General features: G+C 43.8%; 1 long non-coding RNA gene across 3 annotated transcripts in view; it reads right to left on the minus strand.

Moving 5' to 3' along the window:
- The window catches only part of LOC132000766 (uncharacterized), a 24,769-nt gene extending 2,150 nt beyond the window's left edge, over nt 1-22,619 (minus strand). Inside the window, exons 1-3 of one of the 3 annotated variants that reach the window (XR_009399450.1) lie at nt 22,064-22,619; nt 17,245-17,427; nt 14,695-14,814 (exon numbers count right to left, since the gene is read on the minus strand). This is a non-coding gene — a long non-coding RNA (uncharacterized LOC132000766). Of the gene's footprint in view, nt 1-14,694; nt 14,815-17,244; nt 17,428-19,150; nt 19,421-22,063 lie in introns of those variants that run through there. The other 2 variants (XR_009399449.1, XR_009399451.1) reach the window with 2 other exon arrangements.
- Between the last annotated feature and the right edge of the window lie 43 nt (nt 22,620-22,662).

Below are 22,662 nucleotides of genomic sequence, written 5' to 3' on the forward strand. Positions count from 1 at the left end.
CTGAGCCACTCAGGCGCCTCAAGCCTTGACTCTTTTTTTTTTTTTTTTAAAAGAATTTTATTTATTTGACAGAGAGAGATCACAAGTAGGCAGAGAGGCAGGCTGAGAGAGAGGAGGAAGCAGGCTCCCCGCTGAGCAGAGAGCCTGATGTGGGGCTCAATCCCAACACCCTGGGATCATGACCTGAGCCGAAGGCAGAGGCTTTAACCCACTGAGCCACCCAGGCGCCCCCCCAAGCCTTGACTCTTGATTGGGCTCAGGTCATGATCTCAGGGTCACAAGATGGAGACCCCTGCTGTGCCTGGAACCTGCTTGGGATTCTCTTTCTCCTTCTCTCTCTCCCCCTCCACCCCCCCAAAAAAAGTTTATTTATTTATTTTTAGTAATCTCTACACCCAACCTTGAGAATTCACACTCTGTGACCTATTTAGAAATTATTAATGAAATATTTTACGTTCTTTGGAATCCAGCTTTTCTAACTTGTTATTTTACACTTTCAACACATTTCACATTTTGCTTACCACAGTTCAGCTACTTAAAGCCACACGTGACCAGTGGTTACCATATGGGGCAGCCTAGGTCTAAAGGGAAATACAGATGAGTAAACAGGTAATTTCTGCGAAATGTAACAGAAGCTATGATGAGACAAGCATAAAGAACAATGAACATATACAAAGGGCTTTCAGTCTGTTCCCAGATTCCACAATTCTCTATGCTTCTTGGCATCCTTCTCATAGCCACTCTTAAGCCAGGCCAGCATCTCTCTTTCTCAGACTTGCACAATAGCCCCCAAAATTGTCTAACTGTATCCACCCATGTGCTTTTCTGCAGCTAGAGTGACCTTTTAAACATATGCATGGGATCGTGTCACCCTCCTGCTTAAAACCTTAAATACATAAATGCACAGTGAACAAATGTGAAATGATGGACTTAAGGGCACCCAGCACACAGGTACTGCTCAATGAGTTCACTACCACTCCCTTTCACTGTTTCTGCTTCTTCCCTCTCTCATTCCTTTTTCTGTCTGCCTCCCAGGCCCAGCCCCTCCTCCTCCTTTTATCACCCAACGGTCTCTATCATCTGAATTTCTTTTTCTTTCTTACTTTCCATTTTCTTCTCTCCTTTCTTTATTTTCTCCTTCCTTCCTTCCCTCAGGCTTGATGCCCAATATGGGACTTCAGTTCACCACCCTGAGATCAACAGTCCCCTGCTTTTTTGGATTGAGTCAGCCAGGCGCCTGTCTTCTTCCTGCTTCAGTAGAATTTAAGTGGCTTTGAAGAGAATTTTAATGGGGTTAAAATTTTGTGCTATAGTTATTTACTTCTGTGTTCAAGTTCTTCACTTAAAAACCAGGAGAGCTTGACCCTCTGTCAGGATTAAATTCAAGTGCTTTTTTCTTTCTTTCTTTTTTGAAAATATAGTTTATTTATTTATGTGACAGAGACAGAGCTCACAAGCAGGGGGAGTGGCAGAGGGAGAAGGAGAAGCAGGCTTTCCTGGGGAGCTTGATGCAGGGCTCTATCCCAGGACCCTGAGATCATGGTGGGTGGTGAAGGCAGATGCTTAACTGACTGAGCCATCCATGTGCCCTGGGTGCTTTTTTTTTTTTCCCTCAACATGGTCTTCAGTTAACTCTTCTTGTAGATATGAGACTACTTCTCCTCCTTCTTCTTCTCCTTCTTCTTTTTAATATTTTATTTATTTATTTAACAGAGAGAGAGAGAGAGAGCACAAATAGGCAGAGCGGCAAGCAGACGGAGAGGGAGAAGTAGGCTCTCTGCAGAGCAGGGAGCCTGATGCGGGGCTCCATCCGAGGACCCTGGGATCATGACCTGAACCAAAGGCAAACGCTTAACTGACAGAGCCACCCAGGTGCCCCGATATGAGACTTCTATAGAAAAATACATATCACCTTCTCCTTCTGGGAGGAAAACGATCCCCTTTCACATTTTTAGAGGGGCAAAGTAGTGTAGCTACTTACACAGGATCATCTAGTGATTTGAAATAAGTCGGAAGAACCCAGGCGCTTGCCCACAAAGGTTACCTCTTTTAGGTAGATTGCTGCTGCCTCCTGGCAGTAGGGCAGTGAGGCAAATTAATTATTCAGTGTCTGGAGAGGTCAATAAATAAATGAAATCCCTACTTAAATATACCAGGGTGCTGAGAGCTTATAGTTTCTTTAGCCTTGCACACTTTCTGTGGAGCACCATTTCTCTTGTTTGAAGGAACAGCCTACCCAAGTATACAGGCTGCCTCCCTTTTACTTCTGGGAAAGTGGATTTATGTCTCCAATAGAGACAGCTCTGCCAGGTGCCAACAATCTTTCTACCTCCAGTGAGAGCAAGAAGAAATCCTGTAATTACGTCAGGAAGAAAGGAATTTATAATTCAAGAAGGACTTCCTGCTGCCAAGTCATAGTAGTCACCAACACAAAACAAATGAGGGAGGATCTCGTCCTGGAAAATATGTGTTTCTGTACAATCAAGAACCCCCTGAAAGACTTGGGCATTCAGAGTCAGAATCAGCAAACATTTGTTGGGTATCTTTCCACTATACCATTTGAATTTTTTTCATTTTAATATTTGAATCTATCTTTTTTTTTTTTAAGATTTTGTTTATTTATTTGACAGACAGATTACATGTAGGCAGAGAGGCAGGCAGAGAAAGAGGAGGAAGCAGGCTCCCCGCCGGGCAGAGAGCCCAACGCGGGGCTCGATCCCAGGACCCTGAGATCACGACCCGAGCCGAAGACAGAGGTTTAACCCACTGAGCCACCCAGGCGTCCCTGAATCTATCTTTTTACTATACCTTCTATCTTTCTACTATATCATTTTTTTAAAAGATTTTATTTATTTATTTGACAGACAGAAATCACTAGTAGGCAGAGAGGCAGGCGGGGTGGGGGCAGGGAGCAGGCTCCCTGCTGAGTAGAGAGCCCTATGTGGGGCTCTATCCCAGGACCCTGGGATCATGACCCAAGCTGAAGGCCAGAGGCTTTAACCTACTGAGCCACCCAGGCGCCCCCAGGAGTACTTTCATATTCATTATGTGCCAACTACTCGCAAATTTAAAAAACCCCAGACTGGGGCACCTGGCTGGCTCCGTTGCTGGAGCATGTGAATCAATCTTGCGGTTGTGAGTTTGAGCCCCACGTTCGGGGACAGATTGTACTTAAAATTTAAAAATCCTTAAAAAAAAAAAAAAAAAAAAACCCGGGACGCCTGGGTGGCTCAGTTGGTTAAGCAGCTGCCTTCGGCTCAGGTCATGATCCCAGCGTCCTGGGATCGAGTCCCACATCAGGCTCCTTGCTCCATGGGGAGTCTGCTTCTCCCTCTGACTCTGCCTTCCACTCTGTCTGCCTGTGCTCGCTCTCCCTCTGAAAAATAAATAAATAAAATCTTAAAAAAAAAAAAAACCCACCCTAAATACTTTTGTATTAAGGTATTACCTCTGCAACCCGAAACATTTTGACCATTGCTCCATGAACATACAGACCCTGTGTACCACATTCCATCTTAGCATGTTGTTCTTACCTTCTCACTACAAAGATGTACTGATAATATCTTTCTGAACAGAATTACTCTCATGAAAGAATCGAAGCATGTTGTATTAGGATAATTGCTATAACAGATAGATCCAAATAAGGAAAGTGGCTCCAATACAAATCTTCCTTCCTTCCTTTTTTTTTTTTTTTTTTTTTGAGATTATTTATTTATTTGACACAGAGAGAGAAAGAAGAAGCAGGGGGAGTGGCAGGTGGAGGGAGAGAGAGAGAGAAGCAGGCAGGCACCTGTTGAGGAGAGAACCCAATGTGGGCTTGATCCCAAGACTCTGGGATCATGACCTGGGCCAAAGGTAGATTCTTTTTTTTAAAAGATTTTTTTTTAAAGATTTTATTTATTTATTTGACAGAGATCACAAGTAGGCAGAGAGGCAGGCAGGGTGGGGGGGAAGCAGGCTCCCTGCTGAGCAGAGAGCCTGATGTGGGGCTCGATCCCAGGACCCTGAGATCATGACCTGAGCCGAAGGCAGAGGCTTTAACCCACTGAGCCACCCAGGTGCCCCCAAAGGTAGCCTCTTAACCAACTGAGCCACCCAAGTGCCCCCAAATCTTTCTTTCTGAGGATTTTTATATATTTTTAAAAAGATTTTATTTATATATTTATTTGACAAAGAATAAGTGAGGGGGCAAGTGAGTACAAGCAGGGGGAGTGGCAGAGGGAGAGGGAGAAGCAGGCTCCCTGCTGAGCAGGGACACCCCCCAGACATGGGGCTCCATCCCAGGACCCTGGGATTATGACCCGAGCCAAAGACAAACGCTTAACTGACTGAGCCACCCAGATGTCTCTAAGATTTTTTTTTAAAGATTTTTATTTATTTATTTGATAGAGAGAGATCACAAGTAGGCAGAGAGGCAGGCAGAGAGAGAGGGGGAAGCAGGCTCCCCGCCGAGCAGAGAGCCCAATGCGGGGCTCGATCCCAGGACCCTGAGATCATGACCTGAGCAGAAGGCAGCAGCTTAACCCACTGAGCCAGCCAGGCGCCCCCCTGGGTTAGATTTTAATCATTAAAATCCCATAGGGTCACTCACATTCCAGTCCCTTCCTATCTGTGAGGACTCATCTCATGGCCAGATTAATGAAATCATGCCTTTTGCTGTTGTGTGACTCACTGAGACTTCCCAAAGGAGCCACCATCCATCTCACCCTCTTGTGGCCACAAGACTCACTCTGAGCTTTGGCAAAGAGTGAGGCGGAAGCCAGAGGGGAGGACTAAAGTCAGCAGAGAGCTTAGCTTAGCCAATCTGTGGAAGAAAAATAGTGTATTCAAAGAGAAGGAAAGCAGTTAGCAAGTTCAAGGGAACTATACTTAGCTAATTCCTGAGTCCCAAGTCCATCCCCAGACCTAGTGTGTCAACCTCCCATAAAAATGAGGTCCAGAAAACTTTGGGAGGTTTATAAGACTTTCTTTTTTAATTTTTTAAAAATTATTTTATTTATTTGACAGAGAGAGGGAGAGAGCACAAGCAAAGGGAGCGGCAGGCAGAGAGAGAGGGAGAAGCAGGCTTCCTGCTGAGCAGAGACCCCCCTCCCAATGTAGGGCTTGATCCCAGGACCCTGGAATCATGACCTGAGCTGAAGGCAGATGCCCAACCACCCAGGAGCCCCTGATAAGACTTTCTTAAGTATGGTGAAGGTCTCTCAAGAGAAGAATGGAAGATGTAGTCCCCTCCCTGAAGGATTTTGTCATATAATACATCCGTTGCAGCTATCAGCAGGCAGAATTGTGTATGGCTAAGAGCATGACTCTAGCAGTCTGGGTGTGAATGCTGGTTCTGCTACTTACTGTGTGACCTTGGGTAACTAACTTAACTTCTCTGTGCTTCAGTTTCTACACTTTAAGTAGGAGTGATAATGCTACCCACCTCATAAGATCAACATGAAGATTAAATGAAGTAATATTTGTAATTAGAATAGTGTCAGGCATATAATAAGTGCTTCAGTGCTTTTAAAATAAATAAACATGTGTAATTAGAGATTTCTAGATAACATTTAACAACACTCATCGTGTGGCTTAGTTCCATAAGAATTCAGTAAAGGGGGGGCAGGTGCTTGGGTGGCTCAGTTGGTTAAGCATCCAATTCTTGATCTCAGCTCAGGTCTCGATCTCCGTATTGCGAATTCAAGCCCCTTTGGGCTTCACGGTGGGCATGGAGCCTACTTAAAAACCATACAAAACAAGAACAAAAACAGAAACGGGAAAATTTACAGGGAAAAGGAAACAAAGAAGGGTTTCAATAAGGAAGTGAAACTTCAGAATGGGCAGATTTGGGAAGACAGACATATGGCCAGATCCAGATGAAGGCGTGGTGGTAGAAACTGGCATGGTATGGGGGCAGGTGGTGGAGAATGAGAAGAGATGGCAGGACAGCAGAGTTGTAATTGGGGAACAGAGCGAGCTACGGTTGACACCTGATTGCGTAAGACTCTGAAAGACTCTAGGAGGCAACAGAGAATTGTTGGCATTTTTCAGAGGGAAATGGCATGATGAAAGTGGTGTTTTGGGAAGATTCATTTGACAGTGGTTTTCGGTAAAGACTGGAGAAAAGATCAGGAGAGGGAAGGACAGTTAGGAGGTAGTTATAATTCTGACTTGAGGTAGTGAGGACCTGATTTAATGTTGACTAGAACATAAGATGAGGGGAATTTGTGAGACGATTGGTTTTAAATTTCTTTTCAGGAAGTAAAGATGTAAGATATGCTTATAGTTTAAAAAATTGAATAGGACATAATGGTATAAAATGAAAAATAAAAGTCTCCCTTGTCTTTGCCACCCCTAGTCTGGCTTTACCAAGGTAAATAAGTTTTAAGCATGTACCTGTGTATAAATGGATGACTCTGGTTTTCCTGCTAGTTCTGTTCTATAAAGTTGTCTCCAGCAGTGAATTAGCAAATACAGAACAATTGTTCTTGGGGAAACACAGGGTTAGATTCTTGCAAGTCTCTGATCATAACATTTTCAACTGATCAAACATAACTTTGGTTTTGTGTGTTTCTGTTTAAATATACCTTATTTAACATGTATTGTTTATTCATTAACATTGAGCTCATGACCAAGAAGAGCACCATGACTCATGCCTGAAGGAAGCTTATCTAATGCATATTTTCTCTAAAAGGCACATTGAAGTCTTCTTGAGCTTGGACACACTAAACAGCCCTTCAGCACAACAGTTGGCAGCCATTTTAAATGGTGAAATCACCAACACCACCAAAAAAATGTGAAAAACATGACACTACATAGACCATGAGTAGAACACTTGTTTGTGGGATCAGAGCCAAAAGAAAGAAGGCTGAGCGTTCCTTTGTTGGACCTCAGCTGGGAATGAATCTGTCCTGTGACTCAAATTGTTTACTGCTCTGTACATGTCTGTGGATGACTAAGAAAGCGTTATGAGTATTGATTGGGGGGGGCTACAAGTAACTTTTAGCGATTTGGCAAACTGACAAATATAGAACTCACAAGTAATGAGAATGAACTGTGTTTAGAGGGAAGCCCAGCTTCACAGCCCTATGACCTGTGCAGTCACACAGAGCTGCATTCAGTATGTCTATATATAAACACATACACTTCAGCAGACCATGACATTACATTCAGACACCATACTCACAGTAGCATTGCTGCTAAGCTAAAGGATATTTGTATTTCAGATAGTGATCATGATTGCCTTGTTGCTCTCTAAAAAGTTTGTACTAGTTTTCACTCCTAGCAAGAATATTTTTTGGGTTGCCTGGGTGGCTCAGTGGGTTAGAGCCTCTGCCTTCAGATCAGATCATGATCCCAGGGTCCTGGGATTGAGTTCCACATCAGGTTCTCTGCACAGCAGGGAGCCTGCTTCCTCCTCTGTCTCTCTCTCTCTGCCTGCCTCTCTGCCTACTTGTGATCTCTATCTGTCAAGTAAATAAATAAATAAAATCTTTAAAAAAAAAAAAAAAGAATTTCGAATGTCTATTTTCTTACTGCTTGCTAATTCTGTGAATTTCCAAACTTTAAAACGTTTGCCAATCTGATCACTGCAGTTCTTTTAATTTGTATTTATGTTATCATGTGTGAAGTTGAACATGTTTACATATTAGTCATTTTTTTCTCTTTTGTGAATTGCCTATTGCTATCCTTTGTTCTAATACTAAAGTTGTTTGCCACTAGTCTTTCTTTATATAAATTAATTAGCTCTTTCCTTATTATATGAATTACAAATATACCATCCCTGACTTATGAGTCTTTTGATTTTTATTTGCAGCATTTTGGGGGGAGGGTATTTCTTAATCTCCTTCACCTATTTCTCCTGGCAACCACCAGTTTTTCTCTGTATTTATGAGTCTGTTTCTGTTTTGTTTGTTCATTTGGTTTTTTATTTAAGATTTTATATATTTGTTTATTTTTTAAAAGATTTTATTTACTTATTTGACAGAGAGAGACACAGCGAGAGAGGGAACACAAGCAGGGGGAGTGGGAGAAGGAGAAGCAGGCTTCCTGCGTAGCAGAACCCAAAGCAGGGCTTGATCCCAGGACTCTGGGATCATGACCCGAGCCGAAGGTAGATGCTTTAATAACTGAGCCACCCACAGCCCCGCATCGGGCTCTCTGCTCGGCGGGGAGCCTGCTTCCTCCTCTCTATCTGCCTGCCTCTCTGCTTACTTGTGATCTCTGTCTGTCAAATGAATAAAATCTTTAAAAAAAAAATAACTGAGCCACCCATGCCCCCCTAAGATTTTATTTTTAATAATCTGTACAACCCGGGGATCATGAGTCGCATGCTCCACTGACTGAGCCAGCCAGACACCTCCATTTGTTTTGTTTTTCAGATTCCACATATAGGTGAAATCACGATATTCGTCTTTATCTGTGTGACTTCTTTCCCTTTTTAAAAAAATTTTTTTAAAAAAGATTTTATTTTTAAGTAGTTTCTACACCCAACATGGGACTTGAACTTATAACCCTGAGATCAAGAGCCCCATGCTCTACTGACTAAGCCAGCCAGGCACCCTGCTTTTAATTTTTAAATAAACAACTTAAGAATTATTTCAGATTTATAGAAAAGTTGCAAAAATAGTAAGTACCATAAGAGTAAGTGTTCTCATCTACCCTACACCCAGTTTTCCCTGTTATTAAATATTATATTAGTACGGTATATTTATCACAATTAATAAGCCAAGGGGCACCTGGGTGGCTCAGTCAGTTAAATGTCTACCTTTGGCTCAGGTCATGATCCCAGGGACCTGGGATTGAGTCTCCCATCCGACTCCCTCCTCAGTGGAGACCCTACTTCTCCCTCTGCCACTCCCCTGCTTGTGCTATCTCTTTGTCTCTGTCAAATAAATACATAAAATCTTAAAAAAAAAAAAAAAAGATTCCTTTGATTTGGAATGGTTCTTTAGGTCTTTGTCTTAAAAAACAGAAACATAAAAATTTTTTAAAAAATGAGTCATTAATGCTACTTGTTATTAACTAAATTTCAACTTTAAATTTCATGCAGATTTCCTTAGTGTTTAGTCTCACATTCTGTTTCAGTTCCAAGACCCCATCCAGGATACCACTTAGTATTTACTCATAATGTCTATTTAGGCTCCTGTTGGCCATGACAGTTGTTTCCTGCTTTTTATAATTGTCATCCCACATCAGTTCATGGCTAATGGGAGCACAACCCTCTTGGAAACAGCCATGCTCACCATTCAGAATCAGCAAATAGCTGACTCTAGATCCCTATCTCTACTCTCCCTTCTGCTTCCAGTCCCTTTATCCCAAGGCTGTCAGGCATTCCCAGCTCCCTGTACATTCACTTCAGTGCCTGTGCATTCCTCACTTGCCCTCTGAATTCAACATATGGAAGGTAAGTCTTCCTTTTAAGTAAAATGCTGCTTTCTAACCTTCTTTGCCAGAGGTTGGGCTCGCCCCCACATATTCCCATAAGCTTGCTTTATTTGTTTGTGTGTGTGTTTATTTACCCCCTTGTCAGGATAGCTGGCTGGTTATCTTGGTAGCTAGTTTCTGGTACCATTCTAAGCAAGGAGTCTCTCCTTCAGATCCTGGAAAGACTGAGGACTATGGCTAGCAGAGACAGGGAGGTCGAGAAGAGTTGGTGAACTGGGGAAGTTAATGCCTCTGGTTTGTATGCGTCAGAAGTAAAGGTAAAATGTGCAAGCACAGAAGGCCTAGAGAAAGCTAGAAATACAGATTTGGTACACTGAGGAGGGGTCAGCGTTTAAAAGAGAGATGTGAGTTACCTGCTTTTGAAGGTGGCAGTAGAAAGCATGGGAATGAGGGAGAAGAGCTGAGGGCAAAGGAGAGAGAGCCTTGTCTACAGTTAGGGAACTGGAGGGAGGGCCCATGATGGAGACATGGGAGGGGCTGGCACCCATGGAGAAAAGAGTGTGGAAGACTAGGAAGCAGCTGAACAAGAGACATCCAGTAGAAGGAGCAACTGAAAAGAGGTCTTTAGTCTCTGAGCTCAACTGTAGAGGGATAAGGGGACTCAGAACCACTGAGTATAAACTGACACAGGCAATGGTGAATGGAAAGGAACAAGATAGGGGAGCAGCTACAAATTGCAAAAGGAAGGTGATATGGTTCTCCTATACATCTCTGAGGTCAGAAGGAAAGTAACTCTGAGAGTGAGTTAGTGAAGATGATAGAGGGGAAAGGAAAATTGCTGCAAGTTAGGTTCTATTTAGGTTCTTGTAGTTTCCCTGCTTCACCAGAATGTAAGTTCACAAAGGCAAGGATTTCTGTGTTGACTTCTACCATATTCCAGGAGCCTAGAAGAGTGCCTGGTACCTGGTAGGTCTTCAGTCAACATTGCTAAAGAACTGAGAAGAATAGGAATGATTAAACCTAGATACCAGGAAGAGAGACTGATTTTAGAATGAAGGCTAAATGTGTCTCTTCCTCTTAGGCCATAGGGAAGATAAAGGAGCTGGGAGTAGATACGGAACTCATGCCTGAAGCCCTGGGCTGAAGGACATGGTACCCAGTGGAGATGGACTGAGGCTTGTCAGGGAACTGAGGGCAAAAATCTCCCCCTGCTTCCATCCAGGGCAGCGAAGAGCTGGCCTCGGACACCATCTGAGCTCCCTTCCCAGACTTTTGCATTTTAGCTGTGTCCCGTGCACAATGAAGAAAGGGAACTGACAGTGAAGTGACATGATTTAGGTTAATGAACCACTGGTCACTTGCCAAGTGGATGGGTATTTGTTTTTCTTTCTGCCCACTTTTGTAGAAAAAATTTTTTATGAATTATTCATCTAGTCTCATTACCTGAAGTACAAATTTGTGAGCTGATAACAAGAGATTAAAACCCAGGGAGAACATATTCACCCCACCTGCACATCTACCTCCAATTTCTGGTGGATGGATATGTCCACTATCTTGACTACAGTGAGGATTTCATGGATGTAGATATAGAGATAGATATAGATACATATCTCTATATATCTCAGAGGGATCAAATTGTACATTTACATTTATGCAGTTTACTGTATGTCAGTTATACCCCAATAAAGCTGTTTAGAAAAAGGAAAATAGGAATCTCATATAAAATATTTTTATAATCACAGAGTTAGGGTATTTAATTTGTGCATGTTTACTTGTGTATATCAATTTATCTAACTTATCTTTGCAGTCAAAGATAAAATCATTTTGAAATATTATTTTGGAGGAAAAAAGGACAACCAGGGAGACAAACTACAAAGAGTGTCATTGCAGGAATCCCAGGCACACACCAGGATGAACTAACCATTTTCTGAAGTGTGGGGTGGGGAGACAAACAACTGAAGAAGAGAGTCTTCTGTTAGCTGGGGTGAGAGTGTTGTGTTCTTTTTGTAATTCCTTATTTAGCTGGCTAACTCCTTGAGACCATGCTCCCCACCAATATACATAAAAACCTCCCTTTTAGACTGGAAGAGATTATGCTGAGTGAAATAAATCAAGCAGAGAGAGTCAATTATCATATGGTTTCACTTATTTGTGGAGCATAACAAATAGCATGGAGGACATGGGGAGTTAGAGAGGAGAAGGGAGTTGGGGGAAATTGGAAGGGGAGGTGAACCATGAGAGACTATGGACTTTGAAAAACAATCTGAGGGGTTTGAAGTGGTGGGGTGGGGGTGGGATGTTGGGGTACCAGGTGGTGGGTATTATAGAGGGCACGGAGCACTGGGTGTGGTGAAAAAATAATGAATACTGTTATGCTGAAAATAAATAAAAAAATAAATAAAGAAAGAAAAAAAATGCATAAGAGTATTTTGTCACAGAAAAAACAAAAAACAAACAACAACAACAAAACCCTCCCTTTTACAACCTAGAAAGATGTTTTCTTCCCTAGGGAAGCTAGTTGCTCTGCCCTTCTGTGGTCCCAGGGTCTCATTTCATAGGCCTACTGAGGCACTACAGAACTTGAGAGATGTGAGTACAATTCACTGAATGGATGGATCAAGACCTGGTTTCCCTGACCCCAGGACTCTGTGATGAATGGAACACTTGCTGAGGCCCATCCACTTTAAACTTTTCTGAAAATGTTTTGGAAATTATGGCCACAGGAATCAAATTTAAGTGGCTAAGGATTTAATTTACTCCCAGTTGGGGGCACCTGGGTGGCTCAGTTAGGTAAGCAGTTGACTTAGGCTCCGGTCAGGATCCTAGAATCATTGGGGGGTCTGCTTCTCCCTTTGCCCCTCACTCTGCATGTGCTCTGTCTCTCGAATAAATAAATAAGTAAGTAAGTAAGTAAATAAATAAATAAATAAAATCTTTACAAAAAATTACTCCCAATTGGTCTCTGCTATTGCATTGCCATCATAGGGCTTTTATGCCAAACAACATGCATGCATCAGTGCTGGGTGCTGTTCTTAATCCTAAAGAGCAGGTTGATTCTTTATCTCGACCTGAAAATTCAGAAAGTCTAGAGACTAAAATCCCTGGGGTAGGGAATGAAAACATGTAGTTTTTCATTTTTCTGTTTAACATTATTTTATTGCCTGAGTGTGTCAGTTTGGGTCCTTTGGGAAAAGAGATGCTGAGACAAAGTTAGGAATATAAGTTGATTAAGCTAACACCTGTGAAAGAGGGAGGATGCAGGACAGAGCAAAGGAGAGCCTTCAGCACCATGCACATCTGACAGAGCCTTGGACCACCCAGGAGAGAGCCCTGGGGGAAAACCCACTAGTATAGGAGTCCCACGCTGAGCAGAAATGACCAGGTCCTAGTACTCAGTCATGCTCAGTTACTGGCTGGGGTTGCCAGGGAAGAGCATGCTTTCAACTGGAACATAATAGTGAATCCTGGAGGTGCTGCAGCTGGAAGGGGAGGAGGGGGAATGACTGTACTTCTGGCAGCTGAACAGAAGGTACTTTTTTTTTTTTAAGAGTCTATTATTTGACAGGGGAGAGAGAGAGAGAGAGATTGAGAAAGAGAGAGAGAGAGAGGAAGAACACAAGCAGGGGGACCAGCAGAGGGAGAAGCAGACTTCCTCTGGGGGTTCTCGATCCCAGGATCCTGGGATCATGACCTGAGCTAAACATAGATGCTTGACTGACCCAGGCTCCCCTCTCCTTTTTCTTTAAGATTTATTTTGAGAGAGAGAAAGGGAGTGTGTATGTGGGTAGGGGTAGAGGTAGAGGGACAGAGAATCTTTGAGCAGACTCCATGCTGAGCATGAGCGGGGTTCGAACCCAAGATCCTGAGATTAGGACTTGAGCCCCAATCAAGAGTTAATCAGTTCAATTGAACTGAACCACCCAGGCATGGCCGGCTCCCCCGAACTTTTTTTTTTTTTTTTAAGATTTCATTTATTTTGAGAGAAAGAGACAGGTAGAAGGTACTTTCTTGAAGGGAATCCAACTGGGGCCCTCCATGGCTGCTACAGCCCCCTTCTTGCGTCCTGTGGCAACAACAACATTTTTGTTTTCCGTGGGCCTCTCTTCCTGAGGAGGAACTCAGAGGCAGGTTAATGGAATAAACTACTGTCCCTGGTGCTGCCATTAGTCTCAGGGCTGCAATGGGTCCTCATTGTTTCCTTCCTCCCCACTGCAAATCTCCCTCGCTCTCAGCCATTCTCTCTCCTGTTCTCAGTGCCCCAAACACTGATTCCTGAGTAGTATGGGGTCCCTTTGCAGGTTGGGGTTGCTGCACCTTTTCATTTGTGGTTACAACTACACAAGGAAGGACCATGAGGTGCCTAGATAGGTCACCACACACTTTTTTACTGGGATGCTGGTGAGTTACTAGGACCTCCATCCTGCCCCAGCTTTGGGGAAGGGCAGTCCTAGCTCTTAACTGATCAGGATCCATTACCCCTGGCACCACAGTAGTTTGGTATCCTGCCTGCTACTCCCTGTACACATATAAGGAGCCCAGCTCCTTATATGCCCAAAGGGCAGCCATAGTATGTAGTTTAATGTGATCCCTGTGGATAGAGCTAGCCTCTTTGTGGACCAGAAGTTCTAATCCTCCAAAGCCCAGAGTAGAAGGAACAGGAAGCAGAAAGACCTCCAGTAGGTCACTGAGAGTGAGATGGTAAGTGGGTGCTTTGGTCTGAATGTTTCCGTCCCTCCAAAATTCATATGCTGAAATCATAATACCTGATGTAATGGTTTTAGGGGCGGGGTATTTAGGTCAAGAGACAGAGCCTTCATGACTGCAGTTAAAGTCCTTATAAGACAACAACCAAGTAAAATCCCCTCTTCCTTCTACCATATGAGAACACAATGAAAAGACAGCCTTTGGGCTCCTGGGTGGCTCAGTTGGTTAAGCCACTGCCTTCGGCTTGGGTCATGATCCCAGGGTCCTGGGATCAAGCCCTGCATCGGCCTCTGCCTCTGCCTGATGCTCCTCCTGCTTGTGCTTTCTCTGTCAAATAAATAAATAAATAAAATCCTTATTTTAGTTATTTATTTTTAAAGATTTTATTCATCCATTTGACAGAGAGAGAGAGAGAGAGAGGGAGAGGGAGAAAAGACAAGACAGCCACCTATGTCAGGGAAGTCCTTACCAAACATGGAACTTGCTGGCACCATGATCCTGGACTTCCCAGTTTCTAGAAGTGTCAGAAATAAGTGCTTATTGTTTATAAGTCACCCAGTTGATGGCATTTTGTTACAGCAGCATGAACTGAGCAAGACAGTAGGGCTACTTCATTCCTGCTCCAGAAGGGGCTGTCTTCTGTGTCACCGGGTACATGGGCCAGAGCAGTGTTTCTTGAGTGGCATGTGTTGCCTTCACAATGTGAAGAGGCCTGTCAAGTGCTGTGATTCCTTCTTTGTCCTAGGAGATGCAAGATGCAGCAATTTTTCTTTGATTTTGGACGAGATGTCCTGGCATGTTCTTAAACACTAGACTCCTAAAAACTTCACCATGGTTTTGATGCAGTAGGCCCTGGAATCTTCATGGGGATTGATTATCTTTCACACTCTGGGGCATGTGTGTCTCCACAGAAGCTTATGGAAGCTTATAGTACGCAAGCTGCTCTTGCTTCTCCTGACTGATCAGCATATGTCATCAATAGATCAAACGGATGTTCTGTAGGATGGCCCAACAGTCCAGATTGTTTCTGACTAGATGGGCTGACTCCATTGTAAACTCAGGATTCTATTTACTAGGCTCTCATAAGCTCCACTCAACGGGAGTGGGAGGATAAGATATGCTTCGGGTCTCCAGATAACAATGTCAACTCAGGTCCTGCATCCAACAGTCCTCAAAATGCTTGACCTCTTCTCCTCTCCTCTGTTTACAGTCACCCAGGAAAACAGTCATAAGTCCTTTTGTGGAAAGACTAGGGAATTATTGTAGTATATACTTACCATGGTATTGCTAGTCTTGGAGACCCTGCTACCTCTTTAACCAATGCACATTAGGTCTGAAAATGGGCTCGAGTTTGGGAACTAGATAAGGAATCAGGATTTTTTTTTTATTGGGACTTCTATCCTTAGGTTCCTGCTTATTTATTTTTGCTTTCTTTCAACGACGTATGTTCAGTAATGCCTGGGCTTTCCCCCTAGGGATGCCGCATTCTATTAACCATCTCTACACCTCTGTGTCAAACTCCCTGGGCTGTCACTCTGACCTTGCCAGTCATTAGGATAATTGTAACCCCCAGGCTCTGGCAGTTAAGTTTAAGTGCTGCCACTTGGTCTCGTTGCTTTGGGACTCCTTTATTTCTGTTGCTATAAAAGAGCCAAGCTGTGACAGCATCTCCTCTTATTGGCCCTGGCTTGCAGAAGAAAGCCACGCTGAGCTTCATAGCAATGCTGGTACTGCCCTCACCAGCACATTCCTAATGGCCTTGGTAAATTGGTTCCTCTAGACTCTAGCATGTGCCCACTTCACCGAGCCATGTAATCCTTTCTTCTCCCAATTGCCATGGCGATCCAGGCAGATGAACTTCACGCAGCAAGGGTTCCTCCATGTTTCTAGGAGCCACTGGGGCAGGTCCTTACCAGGAAGTTAAATTTTACCCCAAGAGAGTAGGCCCCAATGAGTAAACTGTTCCTTATCCAGTCTTATATTTCAGTCCCTTGGTCACAGATACTCCTCAGATCTTACCAGTACCTGCTGGTTAGTTCTTACACAGCAAATGGCAGTGCTTGGGGCAATAGTCCCTTTCTTATCTCATTAGGACCAGCATGTTCTTGCTGTACTATACTGTAACTTAACCTTAAATGAGGTGTTGGCAGTCAGGAGAGGAGGTACAGGCAGATTCTGGCAGTGGGGAGGCTTCCGTAGTATCTTTTCACATGGAGGGAGTACTTGATCTTAATAAGGAGGTGAGGGTCCCTTCTTAAGGCTCTGAAGGTTCAGAGAAGTGTGAGAGCCAAAATTTTGGGGGATGGGGCACCACTTAGATACCTCCATTCTGAGTACCAGAGTCCTGGGTTTTCCCAACCCGGGTCCTGACCTTGATTACCGATCTGCCTCCTGGAACTCTATTAAATCCCAAGTTTGGTCTTCAGCTTCTTTTGCTCTCCACCTGCTACAGATAAGGTCCTCTTTGTAACCCATCAAAGAGGCTATCTGCCCTTCATAGTTAATTTTCAATGTTTGGTAACTGCTCTCAGCTTTTCATTATCTCTTGATAGGGCTCAATGCAACTTAATAACAGCCAGCCAATTCCATTGTCTCTGTATTCACTACTACCCCTCTGCCTACCCTGTATGCCTGAATTGTTACACCACAGGAACATTCTCCCACTTTGTCATTAGTGAAAGCAACTGGGCCACCATCTTGTCTCAGACAATCTGTAGCCCACATACTATTTGGGAGAGGTTCTTATTGTCAGCCAGGCAGTGAGTACTACAGTTCTCAAACCCTATCTAATTGCCTGCTTTATCAGACCACTCCTGGAACCAACTTGAGTCCATTCAGGTGGCCTGGGAAGCACATGCTGAGGCAAAATTAGGAGTGCAAGAGGCTCTGTGGGTATTAATGCCTGTGAATGAAAAAGGGGAAGGAAGCAGGAAAGGGTACAGAGAGCTTTTAGATAGAATACAGATCTGACACCCCTGAAAGGAAGGATGTAGGAAGCAAAATTGGGCAAGCCATGATGCAGGTCCTTCCAAGCTCTAGTCAACTGAATGAAAGCTTCAGAGCAGAGTGTCTGACAGAGGAATCCAATAGTGGACAGAAATGGCCAAGTCCTGATCCGCATACCATGCCTGAACCTAGGCTAAGGGCTGCCTGGGGAGAGGGGGCCCTTACCTCTGACACTGTAACAGATCCCAGAAGTGATGTAGCTGGAGGCCGACAGCTAACTGGGTGCTGGTAGATGAATGGCAGATTCTTTGTCACAGGAAAATCTGAGCCATACAGTCTCCGGGGCTGCCACACCAGGTATTTTGTCTCTGATTTCAGTGCTCTGTCCACATGTCATCTTCCCTTTCTCTGTATTTGAGATACATATTAAAAAAAAATTCACATAAAGAATCTAAGCAAATCCAGCAATTGGTGGGACCCTGCCGAAACTTCTTGCCATAACTGACTGGGAGAGAACCTGGGGCTTTGGAAATGTGTATACAGGTTTAAACTGCCAAGCTTCTGCCTCTTCACTGATGAGGAAAGTAAAGCAATATGGGAGGGTGGAATCAGCTGTTGTTTGGGTGTGTGGAGGCAAGCTGGCTCTCTCCTCCAAACAGCATCTTAACAACTCAGAAAGAAAAATTATGCAGAAGAAATCTGTTCCTTTTAATTTCCCTTGGAATTGGAAATATGTAGCCTTCTTGCTCTTTTTTTTTTTCTTTTAAATTATACTCTTATTTTGTATATGTACTGGAAACTTTAAACATACTGGAATTTGGTTGCTCAGAGTGTTAGAGGTGGGGCAGCTAGGAGCACAAATGGGTGAGGGAGTATAGGATGACAGGAGGAGTTTAGAGATGAGGCTCTGCCTTGTTAGGGAGTGACTTTGATTAGACTGAAAGGTTGCTTGGAATTCTTTGTCCAAAACAGTTACTCTGTTACATATCAGATACGGTTACACATATTCATGTTCCCAGCCCATGATAAGAGAGGGGCTGGAAGATAGAACATGACTCTTCTTCCCTAAAGAAGCTCTAAGGAAACAATGTAATTATGAAATCGGGGATCATTTTCTTAGTTTTTCAGAGGAAACTGAGTCCCAGAGATTTAGGAGACTTGACTAATAGTATGGATTTCCCAGAAGAAAAGTGAGAATACAGATCTCTGACTCCTGATTCAGTGCTCTGCCTCAACTCTGCCTAAAATCTCTGTGGAAAGACTGGAACACATGGATCAGAAAGATGAAATATCTTTGGGGAACTCTTAGAGATCCCGAACCCAAGTACTGTAAGAGTGTATCAAGTGAGTATATAAAGTGACTCTTATTGTCTTCCCTAACAATTCCCATAACAGAAATTTTACTCAACCAAGAAAAGCTCCAAGAGTTAGTAAATTGCAAGTTGTCATTGCTCTTGAAGAGCAAAATACTTGCAAACAAAGCCCCAGAAAGAAATGATGAGCAGTGTGCTAAGGGACATTAGGGTGAGTAGTCCCTTTCTTTCTCCCTTGCCACAACTCCAGTGTGGGGCATGCCACCTCAACTAAGCTTTGCCCCTGCATTTATCATTTTGAGTTAGCTTAACCCTCTTAAGTACTGCCTTCTTCTCCCTCAAACCCTTTGATAGTTCTCCATTACAAATAAAGCCCACATTTCTTATTCTGATATTCAAGGCTTGTATAATCTATCCCAGAATCTGCCTCTCCTGTCTTACTTCCCACTCTGTCCAGGTCTCTTTGATTAGCCTGTAGGGGCTCCCTCCAACTCCTACAACAAACACTATGCTTTCCTGCCCCAGGACCTTTGCACAATTCTGGTCCTCATTCCTCCTCTTCCTTCACTTACCTGTTTTCTCAACACTCAGATTAGATACCACTATCTTCTAGTTGAAAGGGAGGCTTTCCTGGTAGCATTTCATTTGAACCATTTATTTGGCACTTACTGTATTCTTCCATAGGTTTCTGGGTAATTTGAATAGTTCCAAAACTGGTTTACAAAGTCTCTAGGCCTCAGAATCACCCTTCTTTTTGGCAGGTTGTGCAATGTGGTGAACTAAAGTGATTTGACTCCACTTTATGCCCCACTCCTTACCTGGTCTTCCAATTTAAGTTCCAGAGTACAGACTTCATCTTTTCCTCTATGTCCAGGCTTTGACTGCCTGCTCACATTCTCTCTCTCCTTTGCTTTCTTCTTTCTTTCTTTTTTTTCCCCAAGATTTTATTTATTTATTTGACAGACAGAGATCACAAGTAGGCAGAGAGGCAGACAGAGATAGAGGGGGAAGCAGGCTCCCTGTTGAGCAGAGAGCTGATGCAGGGCTCATCCCAGAACCCTGGGATCCCTGGGATCATGACCTGAGCCCAAGGCAGAGGCTTTAACCCACTGAGCCACCCAGGCGCCCCTCTCCTTTATTTCTTGAATCTTGCTCACCCTTTTGGCTTATTCTCAAAATATGACCAAGTCTCTCATCCCTAAAAACAAAATAAAACAAACATAAAACTTCCCCTTTTACTCTGGTTTTCTTTAAATCAGGTTACCCTTTTCCTTCTCTTTTCTTGATATATACTTCTGTTGTTGCAGTCTGAGCTGAGGGTCTGACCTCTGCTGAAACTTACACCTGGAAGATCAGCAAAAATTCAAAATGTCAAATTTCCATTTCTTCTCCTACTTCTACACCTCTCTTCCATGGACTTTGTCACCTACCTCTCCAAATCCTCCATCTGACTTTTGTGTTTCTCCCTTCTGTCCCATATTTCTCAAGGTTTGTTCTTTGGTCCTCTTTGCAAATTTGCATATCTCTGAGGATGATTCTTAGATCTGTTTCTAGCCCTAAGTCTCTTCTAAGCTTCACTTCCTACTTTGTGTGTGTGTGTGTGTGTTTATGTCTCCCTTACTTCTCCAACAGGGCAAATTCCAAAGTTAATTTATTATGTTATTCCTCTTTTGGGTCCTCCCCAAATCCCTTCTGTCTCCTGTCCTTTCAGTCTCAGCCAATGGTGTCACCTTCCTCTAGTTACTTACCTTTAAGTTACTCGTCCTATGCAGCTCCTCAGGAACTGGCCACAGGTGATTTTTTTTTTTTTAATTCTAAGTAGTTTTTTTTTTTTTTTTTTAAGATTTTACTTATTTATTTGACAGAGAGAGAGAGAGAATGAGCAGGCAGAGCGGCAGGCAGAAGAAGAGGGAGAAGCAGGCTCCCCTCCAAGAAGGGAGCCCAATGGGGGACTCAATTCCAGGACCCTGGGATCATGACCTGAGTCTAAGGCAGATGCTTAACGGACTGAGCCACCCAGGGACCCCAACAGGTGATCTTTAAGACAATAATTTCAGTAGAGTTGTTACTGGTAGTGGTGATGGCCTGGGAAACTCAGGAAAGAACAGAGGAAAGAACTGTAGGACAGGAATTTGGTACCAAATTCACTTAGTGAAAACTAATCCAATTTACTTAGAACTTACTCTTTTATACCATTTCACAAAAAGTATAATTACCCACTTAAATATATATCAATGTAATTTATTCCTTCTTTCTGTTTTTTTTTTTTTTAAGATGTTATTTATTTATTTGACAGACAGAGATTACAAGCAGGCAGAGAGGCAGGCAGAGAGAGAGAGGGAGGGAAGCAGGCTCCCCGGCCAGCAGAGAGCCTGACTTGGGGCTCCATTCCAGGACCCTGGGATCATGACCTGAGCGGAAGGCTTCAACCCACTGAGCCACCCAGGCACCCCATTCCTTCTTTCTGAATATTGTATTAGCTCTGCTTTCCTACCTTTGCCATACTTGTAAATTGGCCAATTTTTCCAAATTGTAACATTTCTTAAGGAGAAGGGACCACAAACTCTGTAAAAAGACTTTTTTGGTGTCACCTTTACTACCTTTGCCTGATGATGGTGTCCTTCAGAGACTGAGTGCTTCCTTGAGAAATAGATGACACTGATGGTAACTCTGAGGCCTCCTGGTTTTTCTTATAATCTGTCTCCAGAGTGTTCCCCGTGTGGAGTCTTCTTTACCATCCTAACTTCATATTTACTACAAACATACTAAGTTCCCTAATTATTAAGGTGTTATCCATGAGACTTTAGGTGTTTCCACTTTTCCAATAGCGGGGTCAATTATCATTCTCCCATTTCAAAAAAAAAATTTTTTTTTAAATTTTCCCACTGGTCTGGAGATGACACATCCTGGAGGGATACTTCCTCTTCGGATCCCCACCCCCACACCATTCTGCTGTTCCCTCCCCTAGGCACTGGCCAGTTTGATCACTCTAATCCGGGTATAGTGCTTCCCTTGGAACGCAGAGACTTTGGTTCCTAGTTAAGGAACTGGTAGGTGTACTTTACCCTCCAGGACCCAACACCTAGCTTCGGAAGGATTGAAGGGCGGGGAGGGGAGGGTAAGGAAATGAGCGCCAGTGAGTGCACCCGACTGTCAGCTGCATTTAAGATTCCTCTTCAACACTAAATAGATACACGGTAAACATTTGTTGAGAACAATATTCAGAGTCCAGCAACATAAACTTATCTCCTTTTTACGTATCTCAACGGTTAAAATCTAGAAGCCGACTTTAACGCTGTTTAATCACAGCTAGCGTTTAGCTGGGGCCTGTGGTTCTCTGAGCAGTCCTGACTCTTTACTCTTCTGGGGCCTGGGATCAATTCCACCACCTCGGGGCGCCTGGGTGGCTCAGTGGGTTAAGTCATGATCTCAGGGTCCTGGGATCAAGCCCCACAAGGGTCTCTCTGCTCAGCAGGGAGCCTGCTTCCTCCTCTCTGCCTGCCTCTCTCTGGCCGCTTGTGATCTCTGTCAAATAAATAAACAAAACCTTAAAAAAAAAAAAATTCCTCCATCTCTTGAAAGGCTAAAGTGGATTCACAATCTGGGGTCGAGTCCCCTTTTGTTTATAGAGCTAGGGTCATTCCTATTCATTGTAAAGGTACATCCCCCTTCAATGTAAACTTACATAGTCATTTACCCAATTCCCATTCTTCAACGAATTAAGCGCCTACCGTGTGCCGGTACCTGTAGTAGGGGTTTGGGATAGCAGCGAACAAAACAAGAGATCCTTTACCCGGTGGAGCTTGACATTGGACGAGAGACAAACGATGAATATGATTTTAAAAAATTGATGAGGTAATTTGGAAAATGATAAAATACTACAGAGAAAAAGGTATCAGGCTGGACAATGATTTGTGGAGCCCAGAAGATAGGGGCTACGGCTCAGGCTGGGGAGAAGTGACACGAGCCGAAGTCGCGGAGCTCTGGCGTTTGAGAACCAGGGAGATACCCTCTGCGAAAGGACATCAGAGCTATCTGATTTATGCCGAGATGGGTGAAGCGGAGAAAGCGTTCTAGACAGAGATTCCCGCTGAGAGTCGCGGAGGCAGAGGGCTGCTTTCCAGCAGGGGCAAGAAGATGCTCTGGCAAGCGGCTCCTGGGGCCGGGCAGGGGTGGTCACACACTGCCAACCACTGCGCCCCCAAAATGGCCTACCATTACTCCTTGCCACCGCGCCCGCTGCGCTCCACCGCCCGCCGGCCCACGTGACCCGGCCCCCTCCCGGCCCGCGACCCCCTGTCCAATTCCCTGCGGCGAACGGCCCCGCCCC

The sequence above is a fragment of the Mustela nigripes genome, chromosome 14, assembly GCF_022355385.1.
Source record: "Mustela nigripes isolate SB6536 chromosome 14, MUSNIG.SB6536, whole genome shotgun sequence".
NCBI classification, from domain to species: domain Eukaryota; kingdom Metazoa; phylum Chordata; class Mammalia; order Carnivora; family Mustelidae; genus Mustela; species Mustela nigripes.